Genomic DNA, 27701 nt, shown 5'->3' on the forward strand with positions numbered 1-27701 from the left:
TCAGGTCACCATGTGGCCCCATATTTAATACTTGTTAGAAGAATGGCCATACGCAAAACAACCTCCCTCTTTTTTTTCACATTATTTTATTTTTTTAGAATATTTTTCCATGGTTACATGATTCATGTTCTCTCCCTCTCCTCTTCCCTCCCCCCTCCCAGAGCTGTCAAGCAATTCCACTGGATTATATACATGTATTATCACTTGATAACTATTTACATATTATTCATATTTATAATAAGAGTAATCTTTTAAAAGCCGCAACTCCAAATTATAAACCCATATAACCAAGTGATAAATCATGTTTTTCTTCTGCATTTCTACTCCCCCAGTTCTTTCCCTAGATGTCAAGAGCATTCTTTCTCATATTTGTTCTTGATCATTACATTGCTATTAGTAGCAAAGTCAATCACATTTGATCATTCCACAGTGTTTCAGTCTCTGTTTCAGTCTATTCTTCTGGTTTTGCTCATTTCACTCTGCATCAGTTCCTGGAGGTCTTTCCAGTTCACATGGAATTCCTCCAGTTTATTATTCCTTTGAGCACAATAGTATTCCATCACCAGCATATACCACAATTTGTTCAGCCATTCCCCAATTGAAGGACCCCACCCCCCATCTTCCCATTTTTTGCCACCACAAAGAGCACGGCTATAAATATTTGTACAAACACTTTTTTATCTCTTTGGAGTACAAATCTAGTAGTGGTATTGCTGGATCAAAGGGCAAGCATTCTCTTAAAGCTCTTGGGGCTTAATTCCAAATTGCCTTCCAGAATGGTTGGGTCAATTCACAACCCCACCAGCAATGCATTAACATCTCAATTTTGCCACATTCCCTCCAATGTTTATTATTTTCCTTTACTGTCATATTGGCCAATCTGCTAAGTGTGAGGTGGTACCTCAGTTATTTTGATTTGCATTTCTCTAATCAGGAGAGATTCAGAACACTTTTTCATGTAATTATTTATAGTTTTGATTTCTTCATCTGAAAATTGCCTATTCATATCCCTTTACCATTTGTCAATTGGGGAATGGCTTGATTTCTTGTAAATTTAACTTAGTTCCTTATATATTTAGAAAATTAGATCTTTGTCAGAGAAATTTGCTATAAATTTTTTTTTCCCAGTTTGTTACTTCCTTTCTAATTTTGGTTGCATCAGTAGTCTCCCTCTTTTGAGTCTCACTTTCCTCATCAAGAAAATGGAGACTCATGCATTTTATCATACAATTCATGCATGCCTTAATTCTCAGGGTTTTGTTGTGAGGAAGATTCTACAGTAAGCCGTAAAGCACTATAGAAATGAGTGCTTTTATTGCCTTTGTTATTACAATAGGGTATATAACTTCATTATTCCATTGGGTAAATTGGGTTAGTATTTCCAACAGGAGGACAGGAATGTTTGATGAATGGAAATGTACAGCTTCCTGTCTAATATGCCATGTACTTGTTCTCTTTACCTTCCTTACAGAAGCTTACCTCGTATGCCATAAGTGCTCTGGCGATCACCGTTGTACAAACCCAACCAAGTGTACTGCAAAGGAGAAATTCTGCGTGTTTACAAAATTGGGTAATTTTCTTCTCACAGTTGATTGTTCCTTGGTTGTCCCCATTCTATCCTAGCCAAGTGTCAGTGTTTTCATGTGGTACTGGGGAGATCCATCCAGACAAATATATCCACTGGTCTTAGGCAGTCACCAAACCCTCACATAGCATATGGCAACATAGTGTGGATAGAGCAGTGGGAAGAATGAGTTGATAATCTGGAGTATGAAGACTTGGCCCTGGGTCCATGATCTGCTTCTCATTACCAAGACGACTGAACAAATTATATAATCCCTATGGATTTTACTATCCTCATCTACAAAATAAAGGGATTATATTAGATGACCTCAAAGGTCCTTTCCAGATCTAAATCTGGGGATGCTAAGTCCTTTTTACATAGAATCATAGTTTTCTTCCTGGAAGGGACCTTAAAACAAATAATATAGAATGGTGGGACTAGAATGGAATTTGGGAACATCAACTGCCTGATCAGGAACACAAGTTAGAGATTACCCAGTCCCAACTTTTCATTTTATAAATGAAGCAATTGAGGAACAAAAATTAAGTGACCTAAAAAAAGTCTTGGAAGAGCTGGGATTTTAATTAAGGACCTGCCAAATCCAGTGATTTTTTTTCCCCCAACTGAGAAGTCTTATATGCAAAGGTCCCACTGTGCCTTTTCAGAAATGCTCATTAATTTACACCTATCAGATAGGCTAAAATGATAATATGGCAAAATGACAAATGTTGGAAGGGATGTGGGAAAATGGGGACACTAATACATTGCTGGTGAAACAGTGAACTGATCTAATCATTTTGGAGAGCAATCTGGAATTTTGCCCAGAGAATTATAAAACTGTGTATACCTTTAAAGTCAGAAATACCACTATTGAGTCTGTATCCCAAGATGATCAGAGGACACAAGGAAAAGAACCTCTATGTTCTAAAATATTTATATAGCTCTATTTGTGGCAACAAAGAATTGGAAATTGAGGGGATATCTATCAATTGGGAAATGGCTAAATAAGTTGTGGATTATGCTTGTGATGGAATACTACTCTGCCATAAGAAATGATGAGCAAGTTAGTTTAAAAAAATGGAAAGACCGGGGATAGCTGGGTAGCTCAGTGGATTGAGAGCCAGGCCTAGAGACGGGAGGTCCTAGGTTCAAATCTGGCCTCAGACACTTCCCAGCTGTGTGACCCTGGGCAAGTCACTTGACCCCCATTGCCTACCCTTACCACTCTTCTGCCTTGGAGCCAATACACAGTATTGACTCTAAGACAGAAGGTAAGGGTTTTATAAAAAAAAAAAAAAAAATGGAAAGACCTACATGAAATGATGAAAAGTGAAATGAGTAGATCCAAGAGAACATTATAGGTAGCTGCAGAGTTAGTGTTTGGAGAATAACTTGTGAATGTCCACCTCTATTAGACCTGATAAATAGAAACATGAAAGACATAGTTGATGTCATACATATTTTTTTTTGTCATGCCATGCCTTCTCTAGTGCAGGGAGGTGAGAACGGGTGGGAAATACCTAGGAATTTTAATGTAACCAACAAACAAATTAATTAATTTTCTAAAATTTAAGAAATGCTTATTTTTAAAAAAAAAAACAATACCCCATCTCCTATAAGACTAACTGGTGGCTAAACTTTCTAATCTAATTTTTAGTTCATTTTCATTTCCTAGATGTACCTGATCTTTCATGATGATTTCTGGGCCAAGGAGCCTCAGTTTTCCTCATGAAAACTCTAGGAACAGATAGTTGGCATAATGGATAAATGCTGGACCTAGAATCAGGAAGACCGGAGTTCAAATCCAGCCTCAGACACTCCATAGCTGGATGACTTTGAGCAAGTCACTTAACCTCTTTCAGCTAAAATTCTTTCACTGTAAAATGAAGATGATAGTAGCATCTACTTTGCAGATTGCTGACAAAATGAATTGAGATAATATTTATAAAAAAGCATTTGGTATAGATATATATGGCAGATATATGCCAGTTAAATTGGAGGGCATATCTGAGGAAAGGCACTAGCATGGAGGGAGACTGAGTAAGGCCTCTTGACTAAGGTAGAATTTAAGCTAAGTATTGAAGGAAACAAGGGAAGGCGGGAGAGAGAGCCAAGGAGGGAGACTATTCCAGGCATGGAATAAAGAAAAATAGCCCTGATCTGGGACATGGAGAGGTATATAAGAGCACATATTGGAGAGTAAAAGTGTAAGAAGACTAGAGGGGAAGGAGCGGGCCACGTTAGTAAGAGATTAGCTCTAAAAAGCCAACAGAAGGTTTTTTATTTGATCCTAAAGGGAAATCTAGAAATTACTTTGTATGTGCAAATAGATGTCACTTTTGCATCCAAACTGTTGAATTCTAAAGATGACTTTAATATTTTTTTTTCTTTTTCCCTTTTATGGCCAAACAGTGAGTAACAGGAAGACTTTTATCAAATATTGTTCAGTCACCTGTCCATTCCAGAATATCCGAACAAGAAGCTATATGTTTTATACAGCCTGTTGTGTGACGGACTTATGCAATTATAGAGTGATAGGAGAAGGACACGCCCCAAGAGTCTGTATTCCAGTGGTAGCGATGACATTCATGGCATATTTCATTGAGGCCTTCCAGATTGAATTGTGATATGTTGAAATAAATAAGCTCTGACTCTTCCCAAAGACTCTTGTCTATGCGCCACTCCCCATCTGGCAGTAAGAAATCCTCCTCCAAGCACTCCCATAAATTTTTCCCAAAAGAACCCACAAGTGTCCTGGAGACCTTCCTCCGGTTCACACTAGCCCCAGAGCACCAATATAAAAGGAAATAAAGCACTTTATAACATGCTTTCATTATCAAATGACCCTTTCCTTTTCTAGGCATGTGTGACTGACATAATATCTTTGGAGCCATTTTTTTTAAAAATTTTTTTAAACCCTTAATTTCTGTGTATTGGCTCCTAGGTGGAAGAGTGGTAAGGGTGGGGCAGTGGGGGTCAAGTGACTTGCCCAGGGTCACACAGCTGGGAAGTGTCTGAGGTCAGATTTGAACCTAGGACCTCCCGTCTCTAGGCCTGGCTCTCAATCCACTGAGCTACCCAGCTGCCCCCTGGAGCCATTTCTTATAGCACCTGGAAAGCCTATTGCAATCTGCTTGTACTCTCAACATCCCTTTCCATTTCCCCTGGACTCACTTGCAAATTGGCATCTTCTTGGGCTGGTGTGTTTTAGGATTTATCACTATTGTGCATCCCTTAGAGACAAACATCAAATGAGATTATAGAGGTAACCATGTCAAGCCATTATTAGCTTTAAGACTGGAAACTCCATGAGGGCAGCTAATCTTTATATCTCGTGCCCACCCCCAAACCCAGCTGCCTAACACAATAGGTTCTTAATAAATATTTCTAACTCAAGGTTGCTGTCATCCAAATAATCAATTATTATTTTTATGAGAACTGATAACCTGTAGGCTCTGAGTATATTTGGCTACACCTTTAGATTAAAAAACATGAAACATGTAACTACAAGAAAATAATCAAAATTTAAATTTAAAATAAATAAATAAATAAAATAAAAACTATCCTCTCTCCCAAAATTATCCTCCTTTGGTAGAAGTCAATTCAAGCTTTCTCTCTCCCAGCATATGTGGGCACCTATCTGTCCTAAATTGCTCTCCTTGTAACATGTCCACTCATCTGCTCAGTACTGGGGCAAATTTCGATAAGTAGATTTTAATATACAAGTATCTCTTCCCACATCACTACTTTCCCCAACACGGTTTCAACAAATCGCAGGTTGGCATAAGAAATTGAATGGGAATTTGGGGAAAATTTTGCAGAAGCTGCAGATGATGCACAAAGGCCAGCGGATGTCACAGAAAAAATTTAGAAACTCAGAAATGTACAAAATAGATGTATAATATTGTTATAATATTGATCTATTTTAATACCAAAAAATATACAATTCCTTTTTTTAAATTAAAATAAGTAAAAAAGTCAAAGTTTATGAAAAGAACATGAAAGCCAGCAGATAACATACAAAGGCTAAAATGAAAATACCTTTAAAAGTTTATTAATTCATAAATGCATAAAATGTATGTACTGTTGTTACTTTCATTTCTTTTATTATATATGCAGCATGTTCAGTATTATCTCTTCAAATTTGCTTCATATCTTCATATTTTATTAATATTTTAAATTTTCATATTTATTTCTATTACTACACATGATATAATGTAAAATATTATCATTTTTTGTTTCTTTTTCATACAATATTTTTATTTAACATTGACCTACATATAGCCTATGACCAAATACTTAAACCAAATTTTACAATTAGGTACTACTGTAAACACTCCATAAAAGAAAAAGAAAAAATTCAAATTTCTTCTCTGGTATGAAGAGAGGAACAAAAATGTTTACATAGATTTTCCAGATGGGAGAAGGGGGCATGTCCCTAACCCCCATACTGTGGAAGGGAACCCCGTAACTGGTTTCCTTTATAATCCTATGTATTTTATGCACTTAAAAACATTGCTCTAAGACAGAGTCCATAAGCTTCACCAAGTTGCCAAAAGCATCCATCGCATAAAATAGGTTAAAACCCCCTATTATAAATTATCTCAAATAGCCTTTCTAGTTCTAAAATGATAATTAGTTGGCTCCTCTCTTCCAAGAGCTCTTTAGGATTTAATTTATTTTCCAGATATTTACTACAGGTTGCATTTTTGCCTCGTGGGTTTATATGAGGGAGAAGCTGCAAAGAGTCAGTGACAAACTGGAGAAGAGGAAGCAGTGTTAAGAACCAAGGGAAAGGGATGCCTAAAATTGCCATCTGTCCATAAAGCTGGAATCTGGGGGTCACCAATTAAATCCCAACGCTCCTTGAAAATGAACTTGAGGGGGCAGCTGGGTAGCTCAGTGGAGTGAGAGTCAGGCCTAGAGACAGGAGGTCCTAGGTTCAAACCCGGCCTCAGCCACTTCCCAGCTGTGTGACCCTGGGCAAGTCACTTGACCCTCATTGCCCACCCTTACCACTCTTCCACCTATGAGACAATACACCGAAGTACAAGGGTTTAAAAAAAAAGAAAGAAAAAAGAAAAGAAAATGAACTTGAAAGCAGGGACTAGCTTGCCTTCATTTGTATTCTCAGTGCTTAACCCAGAGTCATGAAGAGTTAGACACAACCAAAAAATGATTGAATAACAACAAAATGAACATCTTCACTCTCTCTCATACACACACACACAAATATATTCCAGATATGGAATAATTATAGCTAAATCCAGAGAAGACAGATTGCCAAGGCCAACGTTAAAACCTTTAATCCGAAAGGACTCGTTACCCTTTTCCTACCAGTTATCACGTTTCAAGGACAGTGAACACAGTTAAATTCCCAGCTTTGGGCTGGGGTCCCATGCCTTGGATGGGGAGATATACTACTGCAATGATTTTATAGAAAATACCCTCACAATGCCTTCATCCTGTAAGAAGTAGCATTTGCTGGTTGTGCCCAGCCAAGTAATAGAAAGAAGAGCTTAGGAAAGAATTGAGAGAGGTACCGGGATGGGCAGCTTTATTGTTAACCCTGAAGGAAAGGATACCAAAACTCAGCCTTGTCCTCCTGAAAGTTACTCAAGACAGGGACTGCCTGTGCCTAAAGGACCTCAGTCCAAACTCACCCTATTACCCTCAAGAAGCAGTAGAGAGGGATTCTGCTATTTAAGGGAAAAGACAACAGAGAAAGGAATTGCGGAGTCCCATGCTAGCATCTGTATTGCACTTGATGGAAAAGGGACTAAAAATCTATCCAGTACCAATATTCTCCCAGAGGTCTCTCAGGTCAGGTCAGGAAGTCAGCTAAACAACCCCGTGTTCCCCAAAACAAGAAAGCTGAGGCAACCTGGCAGTCCAATCTTAGCAGTCAGCTCAGGAAAATAAAAGATAGATTTATTTACCATGGACAAAAATCGTCTGACCATTGATAAGTCAATGAAAAACTTGTGGAAAGTCGTTTGAGTGGGAGGCTACAGGTAAGGCAAGAGAAGGGAAGAAATTGAAAGGAATGGGAGATAGAGCTCTATCTAATCTAAGAGTGAACAATGAAGAGATGGTGACTCCAATAATCTCCCAGCAATAAAAAGAAGATACTGGAGAAGGGGAGAGATGGTGAAGAGGAATTGGAATAGAAGAGGGGTCTTAGCCCAGAGTAGAAGACAGGGTTTCACTGAAGAACATCCCAATGTGCATCCATAGTAGGAGATAGGGACCTAATGTTATAGTCATTCAAGAGAGTTTTAAAGTATTGGGGGAATCAGCTTCTCTGAAAAATTACTCCTGCTGTCTCCAAGAACTAATGGGTGATTTTCTAGAGTAAGGAAAAAACACCCAGACTTGGTGAGGAAGAAGGAGAGTGCATAGAGTCAGTGATGAGATGTCATAGTTTTTGGAAAGCAAACTGATAATGATGAAGATGGAGTGAAGTCAGACCATAGGATTTGGGACAAGGTAATTTCTTCCATGGAACACTGTTTGCATCTTACATTACTTTCCTCACAAAATGATATTTCTAAGAGCAAATCACAACAGAAAAATGGGAGGATTTGCCACTTTAGAGCAAAGATGATTTACAACTTTCTCTATTTGCTCCACAAATATAACTTAGAACTGATAATACCTTAGTACTTGACAAAACCCTAATGTGACCAATTAATGTGTATGTGGACATGTGCCTTTGCCTAAGAGAACCACAATCTGCCCCCATACCTTTGACCATGATACAAATTAGAAAGATTATACTCTAGTTAGAAAAGGGAGGTCTCTGTGCCCAATACAGTTCAATACAATAAGCAGACATTAAATGCCTACTATGTACCAGGTATTATGTTAATTATCAGAGATAACAAATAAGAAAGGGAGGAAAAGATGGTCCCTACCCTCAAGGAGCTTACAATCTAATGAGAGAAGACAACAAAAAGTTGAAACAATGAGGATGATGGGAGGGTACAGAGAGGGCATGGTCAGACTGGAGTCAAAACCATCCTTGCTGGTTTTCAAAAACATTTTGATACATTTCAATAGGAATTTCTTTGTAATCCAATGTATTTGATTTTAAATGCCTTTAAAAACATTATTCCGAGATGGTGTCAAGGGGTCCAAAGGCTTCATCAGATTGCCAAAAGGGTCCCTGACATACGAATAGTAAAGAACTGCTCTCTTCTATCTCATGTGATGATCTCATTAGCTCTCATGGTTCAGTTATCATCTCTATATAGATCATTCCCAGATCCACACATTCAACCCTAAGTTATGTCTTGATTATACCACCAGTCTCACATCTCCAACTTCCTATTGGACATCTAGAATTGGATATCCCAGGGACACCTCAAAATCCACATGTTCCAAACAGAACTCATTATCTTTTCCCTCCAAACACACTCCCCTTCCATACTTCCCTTTACTCTCCAAGGTCCTGCCATTCTCCCAGTCATACCTAGTCTCATAACCTAGGTATCATCTTCAGCTCATCACTCACAATCACACCATATAGCTGATCGCTTGGGTGGATGATGAATATTTCTTTTCTATGTGCACCACTCTCTTCAGACACTGTCCCAACCATGGTGGAAGCACTCATCACCTCATGCTTGGATTATTGCAATAGCTGTTGATGGGTCTGCCTGCCTCAAGTCTCTCCTTTCTCAAATCCATCCTCTATTCAGCCACCAAAACAATCTTTCTACAATGCAAAGCTGATCGCTCCCTTACTCAATAAACTCCACTAGCTCCCTCTCCTACCAGGATGAAAGCTAAATTCCTTTATTTGCTTTTAAAGCCCTTTGCAAACTGGCCCCTTCTTATCTTTCCAGTCTTCTTATACTATAAAGCCCTCCTCATATTCTACAATCCAGTGACACTGGTCTTCTTGACATTCTGCCTCCTGCCTCTGTTTCCCATACCTGGAATGTTTACCCTCTTCACTTCCTTCTCCTTTTTCCCTCACTCTCTTCAAGATTCAACTCAAATGTCACCTCCTGCAGGAGGCTTTCCTTTCTCCCTTTCCATCCACATCTCTGGTGCCTTCCTTTTAGAACTTCCATTTACACTGGATGTACAATTTTTTAAATTCCCGTCTCCCCCATTAGGGCAAAGACCATGTTTTTGCTTTTCTTTGTATGCCTGGTACATAGATAGCAGATGTTTAATGTGTGTTTGATAGAGTGAGCTAATATTTGTAAAGCACTCTGAGTGGTGCCTGGCACACAGTAGGCTCTATATAAATATTTATTTTCTTTTCTCCCTTTCCCTCGTTGACTACCTGGAAAGGACCCAAGACCAGGGAATATAGGGTGTCACAACTTTGAAAAGAGTGAAGATTAAGCCCCCAATAATGAGAGGAATGTGAAATGAGGAGAGCCCATCACATTTTTCCCCTAGGGCCACAGAGGTCATTCACCTTACCTGATTGGAGTGCTTTATAATGTTTGTTGATTGGTTGGTGGTTGGGATTGTTGGGGTTGTTGGCTATCTCAGGTTCTACTGAGCACATACGGTTTTTCCATTGGAAAATATAACCAATAAAGCAGTAGATCCACAGGAAACTGTCAGCAAATTATTTGTCTTCAGAGAAGCTTAATGTCAAGGATCAGAGAAAGCAGTAGGCAGTGACTGACTAGAAATTTCCTCTTCGTAAAACCATTTGACCTTTAATATTTCTGAGAGGAAACTGCATCTGGCCAGGAGCTAATTGATTTTTCAAAAGATTAGGCAGAGAAAGGGATGAAAGGGAGCCTGCATGGGCTTGGGAGAAATCTGTAATGTTTTCTAAGTTGCTACAAGAATAATCAAAATTAGCTTTGATGTGAATGCTGACATAACTCCCTCAGAAGGCCATAACACCCCAGTGGCCAAAAATAACTATGTCAAATGCTTAAATCATAAACCCTACAATTTTTTCTGTGCCCTTGGATCTACAATTTCTGGCTAGGATACAATGCTTGTATAAAGGCACCAAAAGTGCCAACCTGATCTCTGAAGAAAATATGGAGCCTTCTATGAGTTTGGGAGAGGACCAGAATATACTAGGTTGGATGACTCTATAGACACCTGGGATGATCTTTAAGCATAGGAAGTGAAGACCTTTATCCCTGAGATCAAATTCCAGAAGAAAAAGAGGTAGATACTCCTTTCAGCTCCAGGGAGAGGAGGAGGAGAGGAACAAAAAGAAGGCATTCTGGGAAAATGGAAGATTTACACACACACACACACACACACACACACACACACACACACACACACACACACACACAATCCTGCAGCCACCTTCTCCAGTTGGTGAGTTCATCCCCAGAACCTCCATCGGAGGAAGTGTCCAAGCCAGTCATACTCACTCCTTCACTATTCTTCCCAGTCTTTATGGGACTCTACTTGGTGCTTTCTCCTCTTCCACCTCAGTTCTTTCTGATGCCCTGTCTTCCACCATTGGAATGCAATCTCAGAATTATCAGATTCTGAAAGCAGGTTGAACCCTGCCATTTCTCACTTTACTTCCTTAATGAGTTTTTTTCCTTGCATGTGTGATATATGTCTTCTTTCATGATGTGCAGAATATAGATATTCATATTGCATGACAACACTAGAATAACCTACCTCAGATTGTTTACCATTTGGAGAAGGGAAGAAGAAAGAGAATCTGGATGGTAAAACAACAGAAAACAATTGTTAAAAAGTTGTTCCTCCATGTAATTAAAAAAAAAAGGAATAGTTAAAGCAATTGTATAAAAAATCAAGCCATTCCCCAATTGATAAATGGGCAAGAGACATGAATAGGCAATTTTCAGGTAAAGAAATCAAAAGTATCAATAAGCACATGAGAAAGTGTTCCAAATCTCTAATAATTAGAGAAATGCAAATCAAAACAACTCTGAGGTATCACCTCACACCTAGCAGATTGGCTAAAATGAAAGAAGGGGAGAGTAATGAATGCTGGAGGGGATGTGGCAAAATTGGGACATTAATGCATTGCTGGTGGAGCTGTGAACTGATCCAACCATTCTGGCTGGCAATTTGGAACCATGCTCAAAGGGCTATAAAAGAATGCCTGCCCTTCGATCCAGCCATACCATTGTTGGGTTTGTACCCCAAAGAGATCATAGATAAACAGACTTGTGCGAAAATATTTATAGCTGCGCTTTTTGTGGTGGCAACAAACTGGAAAAGGAGGGGATGTCCTTCAATTGGGGAATGGCTGAACAAACTGTGGTATATGCAGGTGATGGAATACTATTGTGCTAAAAGGAATAATAAACTGGAGGAGTTCCAGGCGAACTGGAGAGACCTCCGGGAACTGATGCAGAGCGAAAGGAGCAGAGCCAGAAGAACATTGTACACAGAGACTGATATACTGTGGTAAAATTGAATGTAATGGAACTCTGTACCAGCAGCAATACAATGACCCAGGACAATTCTGAGGGATTTATGGTAAAGATGCTACCCACATTCAGAGGAAGGACTGCAGGAGAGGAAACATATAAGAAAAACAACTGCTTGAACGCATGGGTCGGGGTGGACATGATTGAGGGTGTGGACTCGAAACTACCACACCAATGCAACTATCAACAATTTGGAAATAGGTCTTGATCAAGGACACATGACAAAACCAGTGGAAAAGTGCGTCGGCCATGGGTGGGGGGAGTGCGGGGGGAGGGGGGGTGAAGGGGAAAGGAGGAGCATGAATCAGGTAACCATGTTAAAAATGTATATTAATAAATGTTAAAAAAAAAAGGAATAAACAAAAAAAAACATTTAGAATGTAATCTTCCTGAGGGCAGGAGCTATCTTTCTTTTTGTTTGTATTTGTATTCTTGTATTCACCAAGTGGTGAACTTGGACTTCAGAGAGTATAAGCATGGGTTGAAGAACATGAGTAGACAGTGGAATCTACTCACAGAAATTGATTATGAAGATGTATTTTTTTAGACATGGCCAGCAAAGGTATTGGCTTTGCTTGACCATACATGATATGGTAATAGGGATTTTGTTTTTCTTGATCTCTCAACTAGGGCAGTGGGAGGGGGAGGAGGGATGGAAGAAATGCAGATATAAAAATAAAACATGATTATTTACAGGGAAGAGGCCTGTCTAGAGATAAGGTTTCAGGGGCATGAGACTTTAGAACATTGAGCGTATCTCCCCATAGAGGGTTTGAAGAATGAAATAAAGAGATGCTCTGTTAATGCTAATACCATGTCTCTTCTCAAGTTAAGTAGGTTAGCGTATGTTTTACTTTTCTGGGGTTTCTTCCTAGTCTAATGACTCCATCTTATCTGAGTTTCAACATATTCTTATGAGAAAAGGAAGGTAATACTTTTGGTCTCCATTTGGAAGAGGCTAAGGCTTAGAAAGGAAAATTAGGACCGTTCATCAAAGAGAAGTGATTCAAAAGAGAAAAACAATTTGGGAAGTGACTAACTGATTAATGGCTAGCTAGGTGGCACCATGGATAGAGTGCCTGCCTTAGAGTCAAGAAGGCCTGAGTTCAAATTCAGTCTCAGATTCTAGCTAAGTGACCCTTGAGAAAGTCACTTAACTGAATTTGCTCCAGTTTCCTCATCTGTCAAATAAGCTCAAGAAGGAAATGGCAAACAGCTGCAGTATCTTTGCCAAGAAAACCCCAAATGGGGTCATGAAGAGCTAGACACAACTAAAACTATGGCAACAACAAAACTGGCTAATAAGATGGCTTTAGAGAAAGGAATTTTGTATTTCTAGACCACAGCTTAAGGCTGTTGGGAGTAATGATAGGCTTCTGGCCCAGGATAGAATGCCTCTTACCAGAGTCAGTGAGAAGGTTTTGCAAATTTGATGAAAAACATTTTTCCGTAACCTCTAAAGTTCTATGATTCAGAGAAGAATAAAAATATCTGGCAATTATATTTCTCCTTAAGATTTTTCAGAGTATTTAACATTCATCATTTCATTTAATCCCCATAGCAATCTATAGGATTGGTATTATAATTATTTCCATTTTATAGAAAAGGAAACTAAGTGTCAAAAAATGAAATAATTTGCCTAGGGTAACATTATTAGTATTTGCTATTAGATTAGAATCTGTATCTTTCTGCTTTGGATGGATATGTTCCTGGTTGAAATTCCAGTGCCCTATTCGGTACTCAAGACTAACTCAAAAGAGAGGAATAGCATGGTCCTGTTTAAAAAAAGAAGAAGAACATTAAGAAAACTAAATCTGGGAGAGTTGAGACTGGTTGGTTGGGAAAGCTAAGGACAACAAAAAAGATTTTCATTTAGTCTTATGTGAGGGAAAGAACAGAATCTGTTTGTTGTGGATAGGGTAGTGATGACTGATAACATAGAGAGCATAGTTGCCCCCACTTACTTTCCTTCCATTTTCTCTGCCAGGGAGAAAGATCTTTGGATTAGAAAAAAAAAATTGCTAAAACAGAGTTGATATCCAAGCGAATTTCAAAGCTATTAGGACAGCTAGGTGGTTCAGTGGATAGAGAGCCAGACCTGGAGTCAGGAGGGCCTGGATTCAAATCTGGCCCCAAACATTTCCTATCTGTGTGACTCTTGGCCAGTAACTTAACCCCAATTGCCTATGCCTTGCTGCTCTTCTACTTCGAAACCAGTACTTCTACCTTGGAACCAATACCAACAATTCTAAGACAGAAGGTAAGGATTAAAAAAAAGTGTAGCGCTAATAAGAGAGTCTTATACTATTCCCAGGGAAAAGATGGTTAGATGTGAGCTTGAAGATAAGTGAATTGTTACTCATCCTTCATTTTCAAAGAGGACCAATAATATCATGGGGTGATATCTTGACTTGTGAGGGAACTGGATTTAAGTGAGGCAGAGTTACACAAAGTCATCAGCCTCACTCTCTCTTCTACAGTTCTCAAAGTCCAGTGGCCAGACAAAAGCCAGGACAACTAGTGATGGCACAGGATGCATTGGATGGCCCTGGCATCTTCTACAACATCTGAATTACCAGATGAATCTAAAAGCAAACCAAAGAGAAGCTATTCAAGGTTCAGTATCAATTTGAAGTTAGAAAATTCTTTTAAACTCCTATTAAATCTCTGATATAGTCTTTATACTATTGTCTTTATACTAAAACCCGTTTCTCAGACTCTACCCCCAAATAATTGAAAGTAGATGTGTTGGAAATGGAACAATTATTCTCCTAAATATCTTCTTAATTGTCTTGATATGAGGCTAGGGCAAGTGAAATATCCAGGACCACTGCTCTGTCCCTCATCTATGTATCCCTTCCTTGATTATACATATCTACCAGGAACAAAAATCTCTAGTACTATCTAAAATATGCCTTGCTTTTCTCCCTATGCCTTATACTTTTGGTTCCTAGATTTCCTCACCTGGATATAGTTTCTTTCTTTCTGGGGACTGTGCGCCTCTCTCTTTCTCCCCAAGGTTTTCCCCAGACAGGTAGGTCTACCTGGGAGCTGGCGTGGTGGGGAGGAAGGATCCGGTGGAGGACAAAGCACTCCCGGCCCCAGAGACCTTGATCTTTGCAGGAGGCAGCCCCAGTGGGGCAGCCGCAAATTGACTGAAGTCACGGAATGGTGCCTCTTGTGATTGTCGGGAACAAACCCCCAGAATGCTGACTGCTGAAAGCTATTTTTGGGGAGCGGTAGGGGGCGGGGACTTGGACCAAAGCACACCCGAGGTCAAGGATGGGAGCCCCCCCACCCCCACCCCCAACTCGCAACCCTGGTACTAATGGCTAAGACTGGAGGGGACCTGAGCTGGGGAAGTCCGAAAGTCAAGGCTGGGAGGAGCTTACAACTCAGAGTGCCCGGGCTGAAAAGGGACCGCAGATATAGAATATTAGGGCATAGAATGTCAGGGCTGGGGGCAAGCTTAGAACACAGGTTGCCAGACGTGAAAAGGGACCTCAGAATATGGACTATTACGGCGTAGAATGTCAGGACGGAGACGGACTTTGAGGAGGGAGAGTGCGTATGAAGGAGGTCGACATCGGAAGGGACTTTCGACTAGAGAATGTCAAAGATGAAAGGCATCTTAGACATAATACCAGAACATCCAATTTGGACTGGTCGTTAGAGTTCATCTTCTTCGGTGCCTTCTGGAATCCAAAAAGGTTTGATTTGCCCAAGACCGCACAGATTACCCCAGCTGTGGCCCAGCCAATTAAAGGCAGATTGAGTAAAAGCTTCATAGACAGTCCTATGGTATCATCTAAATCTGACGCTTTCGGTTTAGAAGAAGGTTCCAATTAGAAGGTTCAGTTTAGAAGAAGGTTTCCTATGTATTTTTTTAAACTCTTACCTTCTGTCTTAGTAATAATAATTCTAAGGCAGAAGCCTGGCAAAGCCTAGGCAATGGGGGTTAAGTGACTTACTCAGGGTCACACAACTAGGTGGTATCTGAGGTCACATTTGAGCCCAGAACCTCCTGCTTCTAGACCTGGCTCTCTCTTCTCTAAGCCACCTATCTGCCTCTCCATTTCTTTTTTTCTTGATTTAAAAAAACAAAAAGATGATGATGATGATGATATAAATATTTTGATGCACATGGGATTTTTCTTTTTATTCTGACTTTCTTACCCTGCCTCATAGCAAGATCTCCCTGGCAAAGAATACAAACATTTTAGGAACTTAGCATAATTCCACCTGTAATGTATGCCTCTTCTCCTTTTTCCATTCTTTACTTAGGGATCTCCATGACTCAACCATTTCTAAACCTTATCTAATTGGACTCTGTCTACAAATCCTGAGGATAAAAGGTTCAGAGGGAATTTGTTCAGAGGGGATTGGTATCTCCTGATATTTGAATTTAAATGCTTGTTTAGTCCTTTTGATAATTACTTCATATTTACCTTTTTTAAGTTTTTCTTAACTCCTGTGTTTGCAAATTCAAAACTTCTACACAGTTCTGGTCTTTTCATCAGGAAAGCTTATTATGTCCTTTATTTCATTAAAGTCACTGCTTCATCTCGTCCATAAATTCTACTTAAATTTGTACTCAAGCTGGATTGTTCTTTGAGGCTTTGCTTTTCAATTTTTGCATTCATTCTCAGTTTCTTGGTTTCTTGAGTGACCACATCATAATAGATGGGCTTCTTTTGTTTGTTTGCTTATTCTTGTAGCCTATTTCCTGTCCTCAAACTTAATGTTAGGCTCGGGTTCTTCACACTTCTAGAAGGAATATCTGGGCTAGTTATAATGCTGCTTTCTTGTGAATATGAGGAACCTGCAAGTTCTCAGTGCTCAGTGCTAATCCAGGGCAAAGCCTGATCACTGCCCTCCTTGGTCTGAGCTCTGCAAATTCCTAACCTGGGTTTAGATCTAAACAATAAGACTTGTAACAGGCTCAGCCCCTATCATCCATTTGGGAAACTGCTGGTTGAGAATGACAGAACTGCAGGTCCCCTTTAGGTCTGGGGTTTCTGCCCTGATTATACCTCTGCAGGCTTAAGTCAGGCCAAAACCTGGAATTAAGATCCACTCTGCTCCTTGGGTTTGAGCCACACTATGATTGCTTGTTTCTGACCTTCCTTCTCTCTCCTGTACACCATCTAGATCAGTGATGGTGAAACTTTTAGAGACTGAGTGGCCAAACTGCAACCCTTACACCACATTTAACCCCCCCTGCCTTACCGCAGACAGGGAAAGGAGGAAGCACTCCCATTGGACTGCTGGGCTCAGGCACACATGCCATAGGTTTACCAATAGGGATCTAGATCCTTCAACTCATTACTACCTTTCCTCACTCTCCTCTAGATCTATATATGGAAATATAGTAGTAGATGAATAAACTACCAGTCGGCATCTGTTCCCATACCCTGCACAAGATCATGGTGCCCCAGCATGGATCTACAAGTGTCTTGATATGGGTCTAGAATTACCTTTTACCCAGATGTAGTCTTTCTCTGTGCTAAATTGCTCCATTGTTAAGTTCATTTTTTTCTGACTCTTCTTTATCTAATATGATTCACTAATAAATTCCTCTATTTTTTAACCAGTGCCAAAACCTTTTGATGACTATTGTTGTAGGAAACAATTTGAGTTCTAGTAGTGCTATTCCCCTCTTGATTCCTATTTTTTCCCTTTATCTCCTCTAGAGACTCTAGAACTTTTATTCCTTCAAATGAATGTTGCTATTCTTTACTGGACACAATAAGCATCTGTAACTTCTTTAAGAATGGGGTGTCCAGAGTGGTATTTTGGCAGAGCCACTGTAGCAATGAGAGATCCCAAAATGGGTCTCGGGCTAATGTATAAATTTGTTTGTAACTTCTGCCACAAACACATATATGGAGGCTAGTGGAGAAGTGAGTAGTCTAAGTATCAGAATTCTCTACTACTAATTCATAAAAAAATTTATCTTCAGGGATTTTATCATTATCATCATCATTGTTGTCTTCTCCTCCTCCTCCCCCTCTGCCTCCTCTTCCTCCTTTTTCTCCTTTCTTTTCTCCCTCCCTTCTCCCTTGATGTCAGAAATATGATTTCTTTTGGGAGTGGGGTTTTGGAGAAAAATTGAAGAGATCTGGAGAAAGTAATTAATCTGCCATTATGGTAGTCATGTGACCTGTATAATTTTCTGTTTTCAAGATCATTCTGGAATTACCTCTCAACTCTCGCCTGCCCTTCCCTCCATGGCCAAGAAGTCAAAGACAACAATCTATTAGCCTTTATCTGGTGGTCTGAACTCTCAGAACCAGCTCTGACTTTGCCTGAACATAATATAAATCTTCATTCTGGTTACAAGTAGGACCTTTAGCATCCTCCTCCAGAGAGAATTCCAGCATTTTCAGCTCTGCACTACCCAAGAGGATGGTCTACTATTGAAAGAGAATCATGCTTGCAATGATTTTGGTATTTTCTGGAGTGTGGTTTGGGCCAGGTGAGCAGGTAATGGGAGAAAATGGATACTGGAGATGAGGTATCCAGAGTCTGGGTGAAGGATAGACCAAAAGAAATCCCAGGCCTGGACAGAGAGAAGTCGATAGGGAAGGGAGGTCTCTGAGGGGTCCTGTGTGAGAGTGCCTGAAACCACATGGAGGCAATCTGGGAGATGAGCAGAGAGGAAGGGAATGGAAGTTCTTGGAGGACAGAGAGAACTAGCATGAGCCAAATGAGGTAAGAGAAATAAGAACCAGAGAGGTTCCCTGGTTTAGAATCAGATTATAAAGAAGGGAGGAACTCGGGATTTGTGCCATAGAAATGTTATTATTTTACCACTCAAGTCCTTTGCCAATTTTTATTTTAATTTCTTGGATTTCGTTTTGCAATTTCCCTAATAAGACTTTCATTTCTTCTCTTGTGTGTTGGGTGTGTGTGTGTGTGTGTGTGTGTGTGTGTGTGTGTGTGAAAAAGAGAGACAGAGAGAGATGGAGACAGAGCAGAGATAAGGAAAGAGGGTAACAACATTAAGACCCACTTTTAATTCTTTTGACATATTTATTTATCCAACTAAAATTTTCTTTGGTATTTTTTCTATTCTGTCCACTGATGCTTCTAATTTCTAAAATTACTTTCATCTCTGAAATCTTTTACATTGCAGAAATTCTTTACTGATCAATGATGGTTTTTTTCTTATATTTACTATTTTTTATTTGTTTATCAATGGAAGTGGAAGAAAGGGCACTTTCAAAACCATGATGAAGGCATGAGATAGAACCACTACCATGAAAGGGAGAGATGTGGGACTTTGGTCAAGCTGTGGAATAAGAGAACTGAGCACCTCCAGTTTAATCAAATCCTTTCAGCTTTGGGAGAGTAAAAGAATGGAAAAGATTTCCAAAGTGTAGAGAAGGAAAGTTTGGGGCTCACAGCAGAAAGGCCTCAAAGGTTGGCAAAGATGTCTAGCAAACAGGGGGGAATGCTGGACTCTCAGAGTGGAGCTTCCTTCTCCCCCAACTTCTTCCACCATCATGACCATGGCTGCTTTCTTTCTGGAGGCCCTGAATTGTAGATGGAGGATTGAGAGAAGCCTTTTCAAATCTAGGATTCAAGAGAAGCCCACATGCCTTCCTCTTCCCTGCCCTCTGCTGCCCCAAACCCCACAGTGGCTTCTCCCAGGACACTGAGGGAAAGAGATAGCTCTCTTCCTCCCCTCTCTCCTCAGACTATGAGCTCCCTGAGACCTCCTTCTCTGTCACCCTTGAGTCTTCTGCCCTTCCTCTGTCTCCCCAAACTGTGAGATCCTCTAAAGGCAGGCCTGACTTCCCAAGTGGATCTGTGATTGCCCAGGCCTGGGGGGAAAGGGGCCTTCAGAAATGTTTGGGGACAAATAGATTTAGAGTTGGAAGCTGAGGGAGACCTATATTCCTGCTTCTGCCTCATTCTCTCCACAGCCTCAGCCCTGGTATGCCATCAGTGCAACGTCAGTATGGATTGTGTCAACCCAGAACCCTGTAAAGAAGAATATTCTGTCTGTATCTTGGACTTAATTAGTGAGTGTCTGTTCTCCTTCCAGGATAGAGTCTCATCACTGACCACATTCCTCTTCCCCTCTCCAGCTCCTATTCTCCATCCTCATGTACCCCAAATAGACTCTGAACCCCAAAAGACCTTTGAATTTTATGAGGAAGGACCCTAGCTGAGGTCAAGAACCAAAATGAGGAGAACAACTTTGCTCCAAATTAGGGAAATGACAGAAATGGACACTAACCCCAAACAATTAGGAATTGCAACTGAGCCAGGGACAGTGGAATTTTATTGGGTCAGGACTCTGGGGCCTTTTCATTGTGGGATAGGGTCTCCCATGGGGGCAGCGGGGGGTGCTGGGGCCTTCCTCTGTGGACAGGATCTCTCAGGTGGGTTTAGGCTTTTCCTCTACGGACAAGGTCTCCCGTGGGGGCTGGAGCTTTCTCTGTGGATCAGGCGAACCTGGAAGGAAACTTTCCTCTCTGGGTCATGTTTCTTCTCTGTCTGTTCCAGAAATTCCAAACTATACTTCAATTCAAAAGGCATGCTTCACGAGTTGTGCTGACTACCTTTCATTAGAGAGCCCACTGAGAAGCAGAAAGTATAAACTCAATCGGCACTATGAAAACCATCGGCACAAGGAAGTTAAAATATCCACAAAAATTATGTCCCTGGAGCATCTCATTGTGTGCTGTCACAAAGACCTGTGTAACCAGGCCAGGACCAGGGGTCCTGGAGGCTTAATTCTTCTCTTTGGGCTCCTACTCAGCTTCATGCAGTTCCTCGCCTCTTCAGTTCTGCAACATCATTAGACCTCTACCTATGCTCTTCCAAGACGATTTTCTAATGTTGAGATTTCAGAGAGTATTCACAGTAATTAAAGTGAGTTGAATTGACTTATGCTGGAATTACATGCTCCAATTTTGGTTTCTAGAAGCTTTATCAGAGGATAAACTTGCTGAGCTGACAGATTGGTCTTGTTTAGCCTCTGATTGTAGCTGATCAGCTGGGGATGAATTGGTTGGCTCAGTAATTACTCTGAGTTAGAGCAGTCTGATCCTTAATGCTAGACCCCTAAAAGAGAAGCTTTGGGGTAGATTTATCTCTCTATTTCCCCTTTTACAACATATATGTCAGTACTCTTTGGTCCCTGGATTGTATACAACTGCACATTAGGAGAGACTCCCCTTCCGGAACTGACCAACCAGCCATCCTGCCATCAGCCCCAGAAATGACCACCTCTTGACTTTGAGCTATAGTCAAGTAGCCAGAGTTCCTGGATGCTTAGTTCCTGGCCTGAATGAATCCCTGGGTCCAGCCCTAGAGACTCAAGCAGATGCCCTCTGCAACTAGAAGTTCAGCAATGAATTAACGCCACAACATTGAGAGGGGGGAAATTTTGCAAGTTTTATCCTCTGCTAACACTGTGAAAAATTTGGATGGTACAATTCAATGAGGAAGGGGATTGCTGAGTCTCTAGCAATCCGGAGCCCATTTGCTTCTGGGAATGTCTATTCCTTCAAGGTAGAACCATAAGCCTGGATGCCACAATTAGTGAAACCGAGGCAAACAGAGGGGAAGCGACTTGCCCAAGGACACATAGCTAGAAAGGTTCCAGAATGTCTGAGACTGGATTTGAACTCAGATCTTCCTGACTTCAAACCCAGCTCTTTAACTCCAACTATCTTAACAACCTAACTGTCTAGTTGACAGTTGATAAATCCAGTATTTATAAAAGTCTGACCCAACCCCAAATAACTAGGGGAAAAAAATAAACATAAATATAAAACAACTAACAAAACTGAAAAAATAAGAGGAAAAGAGAAAAACCTTAATTTCTTCTCTCAGAGGCAAAGTCTAATCCCATATGAGCTCCCAGAACATGAAGAGCTCTCCCAACAGACTGGGGACTTGAAATAGAATGGAAGTCACCACCTCATTATCAGTTGAGAAGTTAAAATGTCCTTGGGGGGAAAATTCTTCCTATCAGGCCCTTCAGCAGGGAAGACAAACCACACATTAGTCCCACAAAAAATCTTCTGCCAATGCATATAGAAATCCAAAAGGAAATCCAAGTAAAATGTCTTCTTGGGCCCCTGCAACACTAAAGGAAGTTGATTTTTCTCCAATAGATCCCTAAAAAAGCATCATGAATTCTAAGTGGAGATTTGAACCCAAAAATGATAGAACAACCTGTTTAGATCCAAAAAGCAAGCAAGCAAACAAACATAGATGAGTCTCAAAGACTTAAGAAAGTCACAAAAAGGGTTATTAAACCTTGATTGAAGGTTGATCGAAATCAATCCCCTAATAAGTCTGATGAAGGGCTCAAATGTAAAATCCACAGCCCAAAGAGGAAGGCACCTCGACTCTGGAGCCCTAGGGAAAACCTCATATAAAATTAGGTTTGGTTCAGGTCTAAGATCTCCCTTGGAATTCCTGCTAGAAAGATACTTAACTCTCACATAGGACAGCTACTTCCTCTACCACAAAAGAAAATTTAAAATAAAATACTCAGAAGTGCATTGACAAAACTTAAAATATGTAACAACAACCCATAACTCCCCTTATACTCTTCTGGGAGATTGGTACTTAAAATATGAAAACACGAAACAGTCTGTGGGCCTGCTGAACAGAGATCTCCCTCACTTCTAACCTGTACTGTCTGGGCAGCTCCCAAGTTATGATCTTCTAAAAAGGCTTCTGCGATGGGGCTTTTTTAAACTTTCATCCATAATGCTCTCTGGATGTCGGTCATTTTCTCCTCTAAGAAGCTGTTTCAGAGGTTGTTTTATATAGAGCCACCAGTGCCTGGATCCCAGGAGCCTCCAGCCTCTTGCATCTATCCTGTAGCTACCCAGATTAGGAATATCCATCTCAGCATCTCTGTTTGGTCATCTATGTTCCGAGAAGAAGCATGTAGACGGGTGGCTAAATGGTTCAGTGGTTCAGTGGACAGAAAGCCAGGCCTCAGGATGGCAATTCCTAGATTCAAATCTGGCCTCAGACATTTCCTAGCTGGGTGATCCTGGGCAAATCATTTAATTCCTATTTGGCTTAGCCCTTACTACCCTTTTGCCTTGGAACCGATACACAGTATTATTTCTAAGATAGAAAGTATTTTTTTTAATTTTAATCTCCAAAGAAGATTAAAAAATTACTTTCTATCTTTTTTATTTTAATCTCCAAAGGATATTTAAAAAATTACTTTCTATCTTTGAACCTATTGATTCTTCTCCATGTAGGAGAAAATCCTGGCTGTAACAATGATAATAAGAATTTATATAGTGCCTACTATGTGCCAGGCACTGTGATAAGTACTGTACAAATATTCCCATTTGTCTTCTGCCTCCTTAGAATCCCAGTGGTCATCATAGTGCTGGCACATAGTAGGCACTATATAAACGTTTATTTCTCTTCCCCCCCCCCTCCTTCCTTCTACAGTAGCCCTAGAAGATGAATTATATTATTATCCCCATTTTATAGATAAGGAAACCAAGGCAAACGTATGTTAAATAACTTGCCAGGGTCACACAGCTAATAAGTGTCAGAGGACAAATTTGAACTTAGTTCTTCCTAATTTTAAGCCCAGCGCTTCGTTTCACCACTCTACCTCTCCACCACCATCACTGCCACCAACCCCAGGTGAGCTCCCAGAGAAAGGGCTGAGTTGACTGATGTTTTGGAATCCCTGAGTGACACAGGGCAAGACTGACACTAGCACCAAAATGGACTAATGACCTATTAGGAACAAGTGATCCCAGCTTGTGATGAGAATCAGTAGCAGCTGGAAATCTCATCATCTCCCTCTGCAGCCCTGAGGTCTCCAGGGCCATCCCTTCTCCTTGTCACAACTTTACATTTATGCCTACTGTGAACTGTTAAAGCTTTGGCATCCCCCAGCACCTGGACTAGATTGTTAAGATCTAGGACTCCATCCCTCTGAATGGCAAAGGCAAAGCCTGGGCTTTCTGGTCTCCATTTCCCTCCTCTATATTTAGTTACTTCTTCAGAAGACTGTTAGCACTGATTTTTGGTTTGGTTGTTTGCCAGCTGTTCAGTGTGTAGTTGAGGGGTTTTCTCCCCATTCCTTCCTCCCCCATTTTTTTTTAGGAAACAGTGAATTTTTATTTCCTAAATCTATAATGAGGTTGAAACTTTTTAGAAGATTTGTAGAATGTTTTGAGAAAAAGAAATCCTGATTTTGATTTTTTAAATCCTTTAAGCTAAATCATACCAAATCTCTAGTTTTAAAACAAGCAATTATTCTAAACATTATATTAATGAAAATCAAATATGTTAGTGAAAAGAATAAATGTGAATTGTTTATGTTCTTTGATTAAATCCAAATGAGTTACAGAATGAAAGAAGAAAATGGAATCCATTATCATGTTGTTTATTAGTGTTGTAGAAATACAGATTTTGTTAGCAGAGCAGACTGATTGGCAAGGGAGTTTCGGAATCACATTTACACTGACTGTTCACCTGGGCACATAAAAGTTTCCAAAAGGAAGTTTAACAGATAAATCAACAGATAAACAGAGAATTCCATCAGTAAACTGCCTATTTATAGGGAGGTTTAATGTCAAGGATTTTCCAAGTAAGCAGAGCATTCTAACTACCTAGAAACTGCATCTGAGTAAAGGAACTTGACTGTTGAGTCCTAGTCAATCAATAGACAAACTTTTTTAAAGAACCTACTATGTGCTGGCCACTATGCTAAGTGCTAGGGATACAAATAAGAAAAAGAGAGACATTCTCTGCCTTCAAGGAGTTTATAGTCTAATGGGGGAAGGCAATATACAAAGGAACAAAGGCTGCAGCCACAGAGTACTCAGATGTGGGAGCAAACAGGGTAGCTGATGGAGGGGGGGTAAGAGCTAGAAATTTTGAACCTTCTTTAAAGGGAATTTTGGGAAGTCTTTTGCTCAGCCCTCCAATTAGAGGAGAGAGGCAATTCAGGGTAAGGTGTTGAGTATCAAAGCTGAAGCAATCTTCATAATGATGAGATTTCTAGTGATAAGCTTCTTCTAGAGGAAATGTGATGTTCATTGGGTCAAAACCAAGTTCTAGGACATAATTGGATCTAAGGACTAACTGACCTAAAGATGTTTGGAGAGAGGAAAAGGTGTTGAGGTACTTGTGTAGGTGGACTTAGGGGCGGTCTTTAATATTATAAAGGTTCCTAAAAAAAATAAAGTCAAGCCTGGAGCATATATTAAATTCCTTCAGAAAACTGTACCATGAGTGTTGGGGGGTGGGGTGGAGACAGGGAGAGAGTGCACAAATGCTTTCATAATAAAGCCAACAGGTTGCTTCATACAACTACAGAACTGCAACTACAGTAAATAAATTGTGAGGCTTGTGTTTCTGGTTTCATCCTTCCTCTGAGCCTCATATCATCTGAAGAGAAGTCCTCTCATGCATGAAGATAAAAGAGACCTAGGCAGGGTCTTTGGAGAAAATCATAGAATGACAGATTCAGAGCTGAAAAGGTCTTTAGAGGCCAAATAGCCCAACTACCTTTTTTTACAAATGAAAAACTGAGACTTGATTATCACAGACTGCAAATGTCTGAAGGAAGATTAGAACCCAAGTCGTCCTGACTTCAGGTTCAATATTATATCCCAGAGATGAAAGGTACTGGGTTCAAATTTGCCAGCAGATACTTCCTAGCTATTTGACCCTGAGTAAATCACTTAACTCCCATTGCCCAGACTTTGCCACTCTTTTGCCTTAGAACTAATACGTAGTATTGATTTTAAGATAAAAAAGCAAGGGATTAAAAAAAAGAATTAAGTTGAATGAAGTAATATTTGGATTCTAGAGTCCACTCTTACATTGAATTACCATGTGACTTTGAGCAAGAATTTCCTTTACTTGGTCTCAGTTTCTTCATCTGTGAAATGAGTTTAATCCCCATTGTGTCTTCTTCCTAGACCCCCTGGAAAAGCAAAATGAGAAAATAGTCACTATTCTACAAAGGGAAAATAATAATAATAATAATGTAGAAGGAAAAGGTAGAATTTATGGTGTGCTCATTATGTGCCAGACACTATACTAACTAATTTACAAACATCATCTCATTTTATCCACATAACAATCCTGGAAGGTAGGTCTTACAATTAACTCTGTTTTATTCATGAGGGCACAGAGAAAAGCAAAGGGGAGGTGACTTGCCCAGAGTCACACAGTAAGTGTCTGAGCCTGGATTGGAACTCAAGTTTTCCTGGCTCCAACTCCAGAGTTTGCTCCACTGAGTCACCCACTTCCTTCTAAAATTCTAGAAGTCCTCTGTGGCCATCAGCAGTCATGGTCATCCCCATTATTTTGAGTTGAATAAAATTTTCTCATTCTCTTCAGAACTCAACACACTTGGCCCCTAATAGAAAATTATAAGTTAAGACATATAGAAAAACTTGTGATTCCATTGTCCGGACAGAAGAGCCCAAGAAGCTTATTATCAACTCCTACACCAAAGAGACAGATATGCTGAATGGGACCTCTGCTGTGAGGGCAAACACTGAAATACAGGCTCCCATGCTTCTGCTCTATCTTCTTTCACACCTTTCTGAAATCTGGAGATGCCCCTCTCCCCTCCATCCTTCCAACCTTCATCATCTTTGGGGGTCAGAGCCAGGGGGAGGAGGTGAAATCTAATCAGAAAGTAGAATAACTCAAGTTGGTTTTCCCTGGGGAATTCTTCATGAAGCTTTGGCTCCCCAGGGCCTTGGTGGGAGTGGAGAATGGGAAAGATAGGAGAGCTAGTGAGGTGCTAGTTAGTCCAATAATAAGATTTCAACCTGTGCATGATGATTCATACACAGATTGTTAGACTACCAGCACAGGGAGTGTCCTTAGAACACTGAACAAAGAACCTCACAGTTGGAAAGGATCTTAGAAATAAATGATTACAGCATTCTCATTGAATGCAGAAGGACTCCAAGTCCTAGAAAGCCCATGGGAAAACCTGGATGATATGGCACCCTGGTCTCCTATCTCCCAGTTCAGCCTTCTGGCCACTGCATTCTACTGCCTCTCAACAAAGCAAGTCCCCATGTTTGAGCACAGAATGTCCCATAAAGCCCAAGACCACATACTCCCGAATTCCTGGTCTATCCCTGAACACCATCCCAAGGCTGGTATTCTGGTCAGCATGAAGATGTTACCATAGCAACAGAAGTCTGAAAAAAAGAAAGCCCTGATTGGACAATGGGGTACTGCATTGCATTTTCCTGAGAGATATAGTTCATGGTTTTTAGGACTGTCTAGACAGTCTCCATGGTAATTATTTTCCAATCTGATTCAAGGAATTGCTTTTGATGTCCTCACTTCAACCATCACCACCATCAATTAAAGTATCCTTCACCTAGTCATTAATTTTAGACAAAAATGAGAATGTTATCAATTTCTTTTTTAAAAATCTTTGCCTTCCATCTTAGAATCAATACTATGTATTAATTCCAGGGCAGAAGAGTAGTAAGGACTAGGCAATGGGGGTTAAATGGCTTGCCCAGGGTCACACAGTAAGTGTCTGAGGCCATATTTGAACCCAGAACCTCTGGACATGGCCCTCAATCCAGTGAGCCACCTAGCTTTCCCTTCTATTGCTTATTTTCAGTTTTTCCCTGTCTACTGCCCTATTCCCTATTGACTGCAAACATGACCATTTCTCCCTTATCCTAAAAAAAAAACAAAAAAACATTTGATCCTTCCATCCC

The sequence above is a fragment of the Gracilinanus agilis genome, chromosome 1 (genome assembly GCF_016433145.1).
Source record: "Gracilinanus agilis isolate LMUSP501 chromosome 1, AgileGrace, whole genome shotgun sequence".
Taxonomy (NCBI): domain Eukaryota; kingdom Metazoa; phylum Chordata; class Mammalia; order Didelphimorphia; family Didelphidae; genus Gracilinanus; species Gracilinanus agilis.